The following is a 14,156-nucleotide window of genomic DNA, read 5'->3' on the forward strand; positions in this document are numbered from 1 at the left end:
ATCAATGCAAGGAAACAAAGAAACCTGAAAAAAGATATGAGGAAATGATAACAAGAATGGATAATGTAGGAATATGAATGAATTAAAGGAGCTGAAAAACACAATACGAGAACTTCGCGAAGCATGCACAAATTTCAATAGCCGAATTGACCAAGCAGAAGAAAGAATATGTGAAGTCAAAGACCAACTGAATGAAATGAAACGAGAAACCAAGATTAGAGAAAAAAGCACAAAAAGGAATGAACAAAGTCTCCAAGAAATGTGGGACTATGTGAAAAGACCTAACCTACGTTTGATAGGTGTACCAGAAGGGGATGAAGAGAATGAATCCAAGCTGGAAAATACTCTTCAGGACATCATCCAGGAAAACTTCCCCCACCTAGCAAGACAGGCCAACACTCAAATGCAGGAAATACAGAGAACACCACAAAGATATTCCGCAAGAAGAGCAACCCCAAGGCACATAATCGTCAGATTCAACAAGATTAAAATAAAGGAGAAAATACTAAGGGCAGCCAGAGAGAAAGGTCGGATCACCCACAAAGGGAAGCCCATCAGATTCACAGTAGATCTCTCGGCAGAAACACTACAAGCCAGAAGAGAGTGGGGGCCAATATTCAACATTCTTAAAGAAAAGAACTTTCAACCCAGAATTTCATATCCAGCCAAACTGAGCTTCAGAAGTGAAGGAAAAATAAAATCCTTTGCGAACAAGCAAGTACTCAGAGATTTTGTCACCACCAGGCCTGCTTTACAAGAGCTCCTGAAAGAGGCACTACACATAGAAAGGATCAACCAGTACCAGCCATTCCAAAATCACACTAAATGCTAAAGAGCATCAACATAATGAATAATCTACAACAACTAACAGGCAAAACAGCCACTTAGCATCAAAATGGCAGTATCAAATTCACACATAACAATATTAACCCTAAATGTAAATGGACTAAATGCACCAATCAAAAGACACAGACTGGCATATTGGATAAAAATCCAAAACCCATCAGTGTGCTGTATCCAGGAAACCCATCTCACACGCAAGGATACACAAAGGCTCAAAATAAAGGGATGGAGGAAGATTTACCAAGCAAATGGAGAGCAAAAAAAAGCAGGAGTTGCAATTCTCATCTCTGATAAAATAGACTTTAAAGCAACAAAGATCAAAAGAGACAAAGAAGGCCATTACATAATGGTAAAAGGATCGATACAACAAAAAGAGCTAACGATCCTAAACATATATGGGCCCAATGTAGGAGCACCCAGATACATAAGACAAGTTCTTAATGACTTACTAAGAGACTTAGACTCCCACACAATAATAGTGGGAGACTTTAACACTCCACTGTCAATATTAGACAGATCAACCAGACAGAAAATCATCAAGGATATCCAGGGCTTGAACTCAGACCTGGAGCAAGCAAACCTGATAGACATTTACAGAACTCTCCACTCCAAATCTACAGAATACACATTCTTCTCAGCACCACATCACACCTACTCTAAAATTGACCACATAATTGGAAGTAAAGCACTGCTCAACAAATGCAAAACAACTGAAATCATAACAAACAGCCTCTCAGACCATAGTGCAATCAAGTTAAAACTCAGAATACAGAAACCGACCCAGAACCACACAGCTTCATGGAAACTGAACAACTGGCTCTTGAATGTTGACTGGGAAAACAATGAAATGAAGGCAGAAATAAAGAAGTTCTTCAAAACCAATGAGAACGAAGACACAACATGCCAGAACCTCTGGGACACATTTAAAGCAGTCTCTAGGGGAAAGTATATAGCAATAAGTGCCCATATGAGGAGAATGGAGAGAACCAAAATTGACACCCTATCATCAAAATTGAAAGAGCTAGAGGAGCAAGATCAAAAAACTCAAAACCCAGCAGAAGACAAGAAATAACTAAGATCAGAGCTGAACTGAAGGAGATTGAGACACGAAAAACCCTTCAAAAAATCAATAAATCCAAGAGCTGATTTTTTGAAAAGATCAACAAAATAGACAAACCACTAGCCAGATTGATTAAAAAGAAAAGAGAGAACAACCAAATAGATGCAATAAAAAATGATAAAGGGGAAATCACCACAGATTCCACAGAAATTCAAACCATCATCAGAGAATATTACAAACAACTCTATGCGCATAAACTAGTAAACCTGGAAGAAACGGATAAATTCCTGGACTCCTGTGTCCTCCCAAGCCTAAACCAGGAGGAAGCTGAAACTATGAATAGACCAATAACAAGGTCTGAAGTCGAGGCAGCAATTAAGATCCTACCACACGAAAAAAGCCCAGGTCCAGACGGGTTCACAGCCGAATTCTACCAGACACACAAGGAGGAGCTGGCACCATTCCTTCTAAAACTATTTCAAACAATCCAAAAAGAGGGAATCCTTTCCAAATCATTTTACGAGACCAACATCATTCTGATACCAAAACCCGGCAGAGACCCAACGAGAAAAGAAAACTTCAGGCCAATATCCATGATGAACATAGATGCAAAAATCTTCAATAAAATATTGGCAAGCCAATTGCAACAGCAAATCAAAAAACTTATTCATCATGATCAAGTAGGATTCATCCCAGGGATGCAAGGCTGGTTCAACATACGCAAGTCTATCAGTGTAATTCACCACATAAACAGAACCAAAAACAAAAACCACATGATTATCTCAATTGACGCAGAGAAGGTCTTTGACAAAATTCAACAGCCCTGTATGCTAAAAACCCTAAATAAACTCGGTATCGATGGAACGTATCTCAAAGTAATAAAAGCTATTTATGACAAACCAACAGCCAATATCATACTGAATGGGCAAAAACTGGAAGCATTCCCTTTGAAATCTGGCACTAGATAAGGATGCCCTCTCTCACCACTCCTATTCAATATAGTACTGGAAGTTCTAGCCAGAGAAATCAGGCAAGAAAAAGAAATAAAGGGTATTCAAATAGGAAAGGTGGAAGTCAAATTGTCTCTATTTGCAGACGACATGATAGTATACCTATAAGACCCCATCGCCTCAACCCAAAAACTCCTGAAACTGATAAGCAACTTCAGCAAAGTCTCAGGATATAAAATCAATGTGCAAAAATCACAAGCATTTGTCTACACCAATAACAGACTTAAAGAAAGCCAAATCAAGAAAGAACTGCCATTCACATTTGCTACAAAAAGAATAAAATACCTTGGAATACAACTCACAAGGAACGTAAGGGACCTCTTCAAGGAGAACTACAAACCACTGCTCAACGAAATCAGAGAGGACACAAACAGATGGAGAAACATTCCATGTTCATGGTTAGGAAGAATTAATATTGTGAAAATGGCTATACTGCCCAAAGTAATTTACAGAATCAACGCTATCCTCATCAAGCTACCATTGACTTTCTTCACAGAACTGGAAAAAACCACCATGAACTTCATATGGAACCAAAAGAGAGCCCGCATAGCCAAGTCAATTCTAAGCAAAGAGAACACAGCGGGGGGCACCACACTACTGGATTTCAAACTATACTACAAGGCTACAGTAATCAAAACAGCATGGTACTGGTACCAAAACAGAGATATAGACCAATGGAACAAAACAGAGGCACCGGAGGCAACACAACATATCTACAACTATACAATCTTTGATAAACCTGACAAAAACAAGCAATGGGGAAAGGATTCCCTGTTTAGCAAATGGTGTTGGGAAAACTGGCTAGCCATGTGCGGAAAGCAGAAACTGAACCCCTTCCTGACACCTTACACTAAAATTAACTCCAGATGGATTAAAGACTTAAACATAAGACCTGGCACCATGAAAACCCTAGAAGGAAATCTAGGCAAAACTATCCAGGACATAGGAGTAGGCAAGGACTTTATGAACAAAACACCAAAAGCATTGGCAACAAAAGCCAAAATAGACAAATGGGACCTAATCAAACTCCACAGCTTCTGCACGGCAAAAGAAACAGTCACTAGAGTGGATCAGCAACCAACAGAATTGGAAAAAATTTTTGCAGTTTACCCATCTGACAAAGGGCTGATATCCAGAATTTACAAATAACTCAAACAGATTTACAGGAAAAAAACAAAAAACAAGCAAGCCCATTCAAAAGTGGGCAAAGGATATGAACAGACACTTTATGAAAGAAGACATATATGAGGCCAACAATCATATGAAAAAATGCTCATCGTCACTGGTCATCAGAGAGATGCAAATCAAAACCACATTGAGATACCATCTCACGCCAGTTAGAATGGCGATCATTAAAAAATCTGGAGACAACAGATGCTGGAGAGGATGTAAAGAAAAAGGAACACTTTTACACTGTTGGTGGGAGTGTAAATTAGTTCAACCATTGTGGAAGACAGTGTGGCGATTCCTCAAGGCCTTAGAAATAGAAATTCCATTTGACCCAGCAATCCCATTACTGGGTATATATCCAAAAGACTATAAATCTTTCTACTATAAGGACACATGTATACAAATGTTCATTGCAGCACTTTTTACAATAGCAAAGACCTGGAATCAACCCAAATGCCCATTGATAATAGACTGGATTGGAAAAATGTGGCACATATACACCATGGAATATTATGCAGCAATCAGAAATGATGAGTTTGTGTCGTTTATAGGGACATGGATGAATCTGGAGAACGTCATCCTCAGCAAACTGACACAAGAACAGAAAATGAAACACCGCATATTCTCACTCATAGGCGGGTGATGAAAAATGAGAACACATGGACACAGAAAGGGGAGTACTAAACACTGGGGTCTATTGGGGGGAAAAGGGGAGGGCCAGTGGGAGGGGGAGGTGGGGAGCGATAGCCTGGGGAGAAATGCCAAATGTGGGTGAAGGGGAGAAGAAAAGCAAAGCACACTGCCATGTGTGTACCTACGCAACTGTCTTGCATGCTCTGCTCATGTACCCCAAAACCTAAAATTCAATAAAAAAAAAAAAATAAAATAAAAACCATCTTCCTTAAGAGAAGCAGGCTTCAAAAGAAATTCCACACTAAAGTTACTCATTTCTCTGGGATGCCTCCCTCTTCCTGCCATCTTTGAGTTTCTCATGTCTGTGACTCTGTCCTGCTTCTCTTTGTACCCATCTGCCCTGATGAGTAACAGTTTCCTGAGAAATGTGCAGTGATTGAAGAAGAAGTATGTGGGTGGATGGCTGATTTCCATTCTAACCTATCTCATTAGGAGCTGCAACGTGGGAGAGAGAACGAAGCCTCTGAAGTCAGTCCAAACCTGGGCTCTCAGGCTCACTAACGGCGTAAGCTCTGGCTGATAGCAGTACCTACCTCATAGGGCTGTTGTGAGGAGTAAATATAAGCATGTTGGTAACCACTTTCCCTGGGTCCACTCAGCTCCCTGGCCACCTCCTGGCCTCCCACCTGAGGCCATTGTTTGTGGAGGTGACCGTAGGTCTGATCACCTAAACTAATGAAAGGGGAGATGGGACAGGTCCTAGGGAGCCAAAGAGAAGACAGTAATCTCCTCTCTGCTTATCTTTCTTTAAGTTTCTGCCAAATGGGCCTGTTTGCAGATGGACACAGTACCTGCCCAAGCCCCTTCTCAGTCCTGCGCTAGGCCCTGGGTGTCCAGGGTAGTCCCACCCGTGGGTGGCTCATTTTTTGGTCAGCACAGCAAGCCACCGTCTCGCAGTAAACACACTGGTTATGTCCCCTTGCTGGAAGTCATCATGGCCGCCAGAGAAACAAAGCTTGGCTCATTGAACTGAGAGGAGAAGAGTAGCTCCTTCTCACCCATCATGTGCTTTTACAGGAAGACAAGAATGCCTGCTGCCTGCCCCACCCAGCTCCACCAGCCCTGCTATCTTGTGCAAAGAAAGTCTTTAGATGGAAGCTGCCGAGCTGACTTCAGAAGGAGCCCCTGGGTCTGCAGCAGCCCTGCCTCTGATCTTGAATTTGAACAACTGTGAACCAGAATGGAGAAAGGGGATGCTCACTAATTATCTAAGAGGAAAACTCGTCTCAGACTTCAGGAGCCCAAGGTGACAATACCTTGAGCAATGCCCTGGCGTTCTTCCCATGCTTATGAACAATGCTTTTGGGTGAGCAATCACCTTTGAGGGACTCTGACTGCCCCAGAAGAGAAGAAGAAAATTCAAGGCTGCGAGTGCAGTCAGAAACTCCAGTGAGTCACCAAAACACAGGAAGTTGAGATTCCACATAAAACAGAAGAGGACAAAGAACATCTGATTCTTTCACTTCACCCAATCAGTAAGTCCCCATCTAGATTATGCTTCCTGAGAGGAGGGCTATTCTTTATATACCTTATGTTATTTCCCCATCAAATAATTTCCAGGGCCTAGCTCAGTGGTAGTGACTGCAGTGACAATAACAGCCATCACTTACTGTGTATGGCAGTATGTGAGTGCTTTCTCGACATTGTCTCATTCAATCTTATCCATAATCTACAAGTAGGTACTATTTTATCCCTACTCTGTAAGACACAGAAAGGCAGGCTCAGAATAGCAGAGTGAATGGGCCAGGCATGGTGGCTCATGCCTGTAATCCCAGCAGTTTGGGAGGCCAAGGCAGGTGGATCTCCAGAGGCCAGGAATTCGAGACCAGCCTGTCCAACATGGTGAAACCCCATCCTTACTAAAAATACACACACACACACAAAATTAGCTGGGTGTAGTGGTGAGTGCCTACAATCCCAGCTCTCAGGAGGCTGAGGGAACAGAACTGCTTGACCCCAGGAGGCAGAGGTTCAGTGAGCCCAGATTGTGCCACTGCACTCTAGCCTGGGCGACAGAGAAGGCTGTCTCAAAAGAAAGAAAGAAAAAAGAGTGGCAGAGTGAATGGCTCAAGATCACGCAGCCAGGAAGAAGCAGAGACAGCTTCTTCCCAGCCCAGCTCTAGTGACTTAGTCTCTGCCCTCACTCACCATTCTGCCACCTTTGACCTAACTAACTACTCACCATTTCTGACATGACCTCTTCTCTGTGCAGCCTTAAAAGACATTTGCTTCATTCACAGCGGGTGTGGCCTCCAGAAAAGGAAATTGGAAAGAACGTGGAACTCTCAACAAGGACAGCAATGAAGCTGCCTTGCTTAAGGAGAAAAGGACAGTGGTGACCAAGTTTCCAACCTTTCTGGAGGGGACAAGGGCAGAGGGGAGCACCCAGAGCCCTTCACTCATGTGACCAGCCTGATGAAGAGCAAATGGGGTTTCTTAAGAGTACAAGTCTTCCTCCTACCCAGGCAAACTCACTGTAGAAGGGACTGTTTCCAAACACCTAGGAAGTTGAAACAGCGAAGTTATAACTGGTCAGAAATTACACCTTTCTAAAAAGAAATTATGACAATTAGCCTGGATAAAAACATAATTTCCTTCATCACAGCCTTCAAATTCAAAGCCACTATAATAATTTATTTCATTTTCATGGGTGCAGTAATTATTGCACTAGAGATAATGGGGCCCACGTTAGATAGCAGAAACAACTGCCCTGGTTTGAAAGCTTACTAATGAACAATACAGCTGTAGTAAATGAAGGCACAGGAAGGAAACGTGGCTGCTGCTGATTGGTGAATTAGTCGCTAGATTTAATTTTTGTTATTGGGTCAGTGAAGGCAGGAAGAAAATACTTCTCAAGTGGGAGGGAACGAAATTACAGCTTTGATGAAAATAAATCACCTTTTCAGCTTTTAAGTCTTTTCAATTGAGGCGTGGTTAATGCAGGTGACAGCCCCTTCTGCCTGTGACTGGGCACACGGTTATTGGGAGCCATTTGTAACACTCCCATTCTGTCTGTAAAAAGACATTTTAATTGAAAAATCATTTGCCCATAAAATTATTATCATCAATTTACATTCCACCAAAGGGCTGCATTATGACCATAAAACAATTTGTAGTGGATTCATTTTACTCACTAAATCACTTTACATTATACTGTGAACAGAATGATTAAAGCAAGTTAGCATTTTGTTGGCAAAGTAATTACATTATTATGCATTTCACCCACAGAGAGACTTCTACTATAGAGTCCATTTGTCTTGTGGACAGAACATCTATATGCATTGGACAGAATGCATTTTATTTAGTTGATGCAATTAATTTTATTCACCAGACACTTTTAAACCTCAGCTATTTTTTTTTTTTAGTCACAGAAATAGATTTGATTGGGGAACAAAATTAATCTTGTCTACATGATGTGTGCTCGGAAAATTTCTTCCAATAACTATGCGAGTTTGCAAACAAGTAAACAAAACAGGAAGAAAACGAGCAAAAGCAAAACAAAAGCCTCAAAACGCAATGTTCCTCCCGGGTCTGTTTTTTAAACTCTTCAATGCGGCCAAGCAGGATACAAATCCAAAGACACCTTGAAAATGTGGAGCTAGAGATGGTGGTGAAGAGAGAGGGGCTTCTCCACTCTCAACAGTTTGGCTGGGAAAACTGTGAGCACGGATTAATCTTTTAAAAAGACCCCGCACAACTGCTTAAGAAGTGCCTCAGCTAGTGTTTTTTTGTCAAAAGACAACAAAAATAACGTTTTATCCGAGCGGTAGAAATGGCTTTGGACTTTCCTGGGGCTGGGAGGTGGGTGCCGGGCTCTGAGTGTAGTCAGGCTTATGGACAGGAGGGAAGATCTCAGGAACCCCAACTATGTCCCTTACAAGATGCCCATCATGGGTGTCCTAAAACCAAACATGAGAAGCAGAAAATGGCTCGTCTTGCACCGCGGGCTTTGGGCTCACCTGTTCGCCGCTGGAAGTCACGGGCTTGGAACTGCAGTCTCCTCCCTGCAAGAGACCTAGGTCCTCAGTCACCATCAGAGGGCAGGAAACCACATCTCACTCTCCCATAAGCCCCCACAGCACAGGGCTGGGCATGCACAGTTCATCTGGAAAGACCCGGATTCATTTCCTCGTTGTTCAACTCCTATATTCTGAGCATCTACTCTGTGTCCTAGAAGGTTCGGCAGTGAGCAGAATCTTGATCAGAGCAGGCTGACCACCTGCTGGAGAAGTCAGACGGGTAAAAAGGAAATTAAGACAGACAGAATGGGGAGGGGGTTCCTTATGGTGAGGAAACAATTCTGTATCTTGATTGTGGTGGTGTCTATACAAATCTCCATACAGGTGACACAACAGAACTGTGCACAAAACACAAAGAAAGGAGTCCGTGTAAAAACTGGTGAAATCTGAGTAGACCAGGTCAATCGATTGAGTCCAGGAGTTCAAGGTGGCAATGAGTTGTGATTCTGCACCTGCACTCCAGTCTGGGCAACAGAGCAAGACCCTGTCTCTAAAATTAAAATTACAAAAAAAAATTCAAGTGTAAACAAAAAAACTGAACAAATCAGCAACTTATTTGTGCAGCAAAATCTAGTAGTTAAGCATATTGTGCCAATACCAAGTTCCTGGTTTTCATAACGCACTACAGTTATGTAAAATATTAACATAGGCGGAAGCTGGGTATAACTCTCTGCACCTGTTTTGCAGCTGCTCTGATCTATAACTATTTTCTAATAATTGGTTTAAAGAAACACCGATGTGGGAAGCATGGATGGAAAATGCGGGAGGCTGCAGAAGTCCAAAGAAATGCTACATTCCTGGAGCAGCAGGCAAGTTTCCCTGGAAAAACTCGTATCTTCCCAAAGGCAGCCCAGTTAAGTTCCCAGAGGGATCAGCAGGAATGGAAAAGTGAAGCTGGGAGGGGCAAGCAGTAGGAATGGCAGTAACTGTAGCACAGGCCCAGTCCCAAGACATTCTATGTTTAAATACTGGAGAGCTTTGGCTATGCTGAAATTTAGAGGAGATAGGCTGAGTGTGAGAGAGAAAAAAGAATCCTTCAGGTCCGAGGAGTGTTGGAAGGACCTGCTGGAGGGTCTCTCCTCTGCAGTCACATGGTTAGCAGGCACCTGCATGCTGGAGCATGTGGGCTGGAAGGGCCGCAGCCGTGAGTGACACGTCTCGGCAGGCCTGGCTGCCCTTCCTGGTTCACTGGCTCCAGCCAGCTCCATGGCACCCATGTTGCTGCACATTTTTCCCATACGACACGTGCATCTTTTTCTCCCAGGATTCTGCCAGGTAGTGCTGGGCTTCATCAGAACAACTGCCACCTGCCGCCGCACACGTTCACACATCGCAATGGTGGAATGTGGTACCCACAGGCTAGTTGGAGAGATGAGTATTCTGTCTGGAGAGGCTTTATTCCACCAAGCCCCCACTCTAATCCATGCATCTAAGTCATACAGTTCAGCTTATCAACATGCTGTGAAATACCCACTCCAACTTTCCTGCTCCGAGAGTTGTTAATATGAAGACTATCCAAGCCTAAATAACATAGCGAGACTCTGTTCCTACAAAAAAAAATTGAAAAATTAGCCTGGCATGATGGCATGTGCCTGTAGTAATGATTACTTGGGAGACTGAGTTGGGAGAATTGCTTGAGCTCAGTAGTTCAAGGCTGCAATGAGCTGTGATTGTGCAACTGCACTCCAGCCTGGTCAACAGAGCAAAACGCTGTCTCAAAAACAAAAAAAAAAAAGAAAGAAAGAAAGCAAAGTCCAAGTGTAAACTGAAGCTGAACGAATCAGCAACTTATTTGTACATTGTAAAAACGTCACGGCTGAACACTCATATGGTCCCCTAGGAAAGAGAACCAGGGTCTGCAGCCCCAGATACAGTAGGAAAAGTGACTGCTGGCTGACACCGAGCATGCAGCTTCGTGCAGATTCCCGTGGAGTGCACACAGTGACCCTGTGGAGGCTGATGCTGTATTATCATCATGCAAATTTTACAAATCAGTGCGTGCACAAAAAGGTTAGCTAACTTGCCCAAGGGTGTGCAGTCAGTATGTGCTGGGACCAGAACCCAAACCCAGGCTGTTCAATTTTCTCTTCCACTCAAGCACCAGCTCCTCTGATGTTGCCATTCGCGTCTCCACACACCTTGCACAAGATTGACCCCTTTCCAGCTCCCCAGACTGGAACTAAGGAAGCCTGGAGTAGCTGAGGACCATTCCCTGCAACCCATCCAGACACACCTTCCTGACCTTAATGATACACCTGGAAGACAGATGCCTCCCCTGAAATCCCTTGGACCAAGGGCAAGATCCTTCAGTAGCCGTTGGTCTTTCTGGAGACACAGTTGAGAGTCCTGTTAATAAAATATGTAGGTGATACTTCTCTCATTTCAGAATACAAATGAGAAAAGGAGTTTTTGCTTACAGTATATTAAATTGCTTTAAATTACTGGAAGCCATTTGTGGATAACTTCCTAGAAATTTTGAATATGGATAAGGATATGTTACTCACCAGCGATGCTTTTATAAAATACCCTCCAAATAGAACAGCAGCAAGGAAAGGAGCATGTTTTCATCTGCAACATGGGCATTCTATGAAATGTAAACACTGTAGCATTACTGATCCCTGAAAAACTAGGTCATAATGAGTCTTGAGCTTTGAAAGTAAAAAATTAGGTTCTAAAGGAAATTTTGCTCCTCTCACCCAATCTCCATCACTGAAAATTAAAAAGAGAAATTTCCAAAGCCAAAACACATGACCCAAACTCTTAAGCATTGTGCGAGTCTTGACTTTTGTGCAAATAAAAGTGTTTGGAAAACTCTGCCCCTACCGCGAAAGCTCTCTCTCTCTCTCTTTCCCTCCCCCACAAAGAGGCTCCCTTATCTCTCACTTTACATACCGGCCCTAGCCCTCCCCGCTGCCCAGCTTCCCGCCCAGCAGTTCAAACTGACCAACAGTTGCCCACCACCTCAGCTTTCAGCTTCCCCACCCCCCAGCCCTTCAGTTCCCTATAAAACAACCCTGCCCCTCTGAGCGGCGCGGCCATTTTTTCCTTTTCGTCCCGGCTCGCCCGCCCGGAGGCTCTTTTCTCTCAATAAAGCCTGAACTTAAGGACTTTCTCCTAGCCTGCGGTCCGGTTTCTTTCCCAATGAGCCCAGTCTTCCCGCAGAGGGTAGGTTGGACAAAAAGCAGGCATCACAGAACTGAGCGGTTATGGTATACATGAAAGTAGATTTATGTAAAGTTAGTGATTAAGGCATTGCTACAGCAAGTCATCTTGGTCAATGCATTCAAAGGCCCAGTCAGTCACCCACACGTTGGACAGATGAGACAATGATGAAGAAGTCCTTCAAAAGTCAGTGCTGGAGGGGGCTCTAGAGACATCCCCCCCTGGATACCCATAAACGTCATCTCAGATGCATGTTAGAAACAAGATGCCTGAGAGCCATCCTTCCAAATTCTGATTCAGTCACCTTGGTGTGTAACCAAGGAACTGGCAATTTCATGAAGCATCCAACTCGCATGTGCAGACATCCCTGAGCCTGCAAACTACTCACTTACACAGCTAGTCAGTCTACAAAGAGGAAGCTACACTGGAGCACGTGCCATAGAGCTGTTTGCCCAAGTCCTGACTTATCTGGGGACAGACTCCTTGATGGCTAACCCTGTCCTAACACACCCTGTCCACTCCATCTATTTTAAATTGTTAGTGTGTGGATCTATGATTATTAAAGGATTTAAGATTTTATATAATTTTTGTACTTTGCCTTTGAATGATCTTTTCTACAGTCTCTTATCTTTAAAAAAAAAAGAGCTAAAAACAGCGCCTATGTTGTAAGCTGTAAATAAGAATGAATGAGATAATCCAGATAGAGTTTTGCACAGGCTTGGGATACAATGTGTGTTTAATAAATGTTAGGTATTAAGGTGTTATTCTTGCTGTGTGACTCATCATGTATAAGGAGGAAGGAATTGTCAACATTTTGGCTGCCTAGGTTAGATAAATTGTTTTCCTGTGTGCAAGACCCAGAGATTATGGTTATTTCTGCTATATGGAGGGCTGCTGGACACCAGAGGGTAGTATTGTTTCAAACTTCGTGTTAGAGACTTTGGTTTCAAGTTCCAATCCCCAACCCTCCTGGCCACCTGCGAAGAGTCAATAAAACATCCAAGCATATTTCCAAAATTTATTGGAAACATTTATTTTAATTGTATTTATAATAGCCAAAAATTGGAAACAATTCAAATATTCATCAGCAAGAGAATAAATAAATAAATTGAGTGTAGGTATACAATGGAAAATGACACAGAAATTAAAAATAATAAACTGCTAATAAACATAATAACATGAATAAGTCTCACAGACATTGTTCTCACAACTGAACAAAATAAACCAGACTCAAAAGACTGCATAGTGTATGAGGGTGTAATTCAGGGCAGTGGATACTTCTGGGAGATATTAACTGGAAAGAGGCAAAAGGAATTCTTCTGGGGAGCTGGAAATGCTTTATGTCTTGTCTGGCTAGTGATTTTAGAGATAAAAATTAATTGAGCCATACATTTAAGATTAGTACAGTTTACAAAGTTTACTGCATGCATTATACCTTAATTAAAAAATTTTTTAAGCATAAGATGCATCTTAATGCCAGTTTCAAGTGAGATTTCACACTCTTTGAAACTCAACTGTGTGTGAATACAGCTTCTCTTTTACGTGGGGGTGGCTCCAGGTAGATGGTGGAAACAATGCAGAAAGAGAAAACTTTTTCTCATCTTGCCCCTCCGTTTCTCATTCTTTGTTCTCTCAGTATTTCTAGGCTTCCTTTAAAGCACCAAATAATTATTCTGTGATCGTTAATCAGATGGCCCCACTGCCTGATTTATCTGACAAAGCAGTTATTTCTAAACACCTAAACTCAATCCATCCCTTTCCGATGCCGGCCCATTACTCCTCCTCTCTGCACCACTGTCCTGCATACAAGATAAATTGCTCTGGGCTCAGGGCTGAATGCAGTTTCCATACAGAAGCTAATTAGGGAACTGCATTTGTTTAGTCTCCTGACAATGCAGATCTTCCACTGCAGACCCTCTGAGGACTTGTAAAATAGCCAAAGTAATGGGCTTGGCAATGTTGCCTCAGGAAAGATGTTCAGCTGAAGTTAAGGAAAGCAGTAAAAGCCTCCTTTTATTCACCACCAAGCCCTATCCCTCTTGACTTTATTCAAACCTTGCCTCATCTAAGGCTTTTCTGGAGAGATATTCTGGGTTTCACTCTCAAAATCTGCCGGCTGAAACAGAAGGAAAGCCCACCTGATTAGCTGCCTCTATAATGGACTTCATTAATTTGCTCACTTATTCATTCACTAAGCAA

At 42.6% G+C, this 14,156-nt stretch overlaps 1 long non-coding RNA gene across 1 annotated transcript; it reads left to right on the plus strand.

Moving 5' to 3' along the window:
* Positions 1 to 2,532: 2,532 nt before the first annotated feature.
* LOC144580799 (uncharacterized) lies at positions 2,533 to 11,611 on the plus strand. The gene is made up of 2 exons (XR_013530953.1): positions 2,533 to 6,251; positions 7,017 to 11,611. It is a non-coding gene; the product is annotated as an uncharacterized LOC144580799 (long non-coding RNA).
* Positions 11,612 to 14,156: the final 2,545 nt, after the last annotated feature.

This window comes from Callithrix jacchus, chromosome 22, assembly GCF_049354715.1.
Source record: "Callithrix jacchus isolate 240 chromosome 22, calJac240_pri, whole genome shotgun sequence".
In the NCBI taxonomy this organism is placed as follows: Eukaryota; Metazoa; Chordata; class Mammalia; order Primates; family Cebidae; genus Callithrix; species Callithrix jacchus.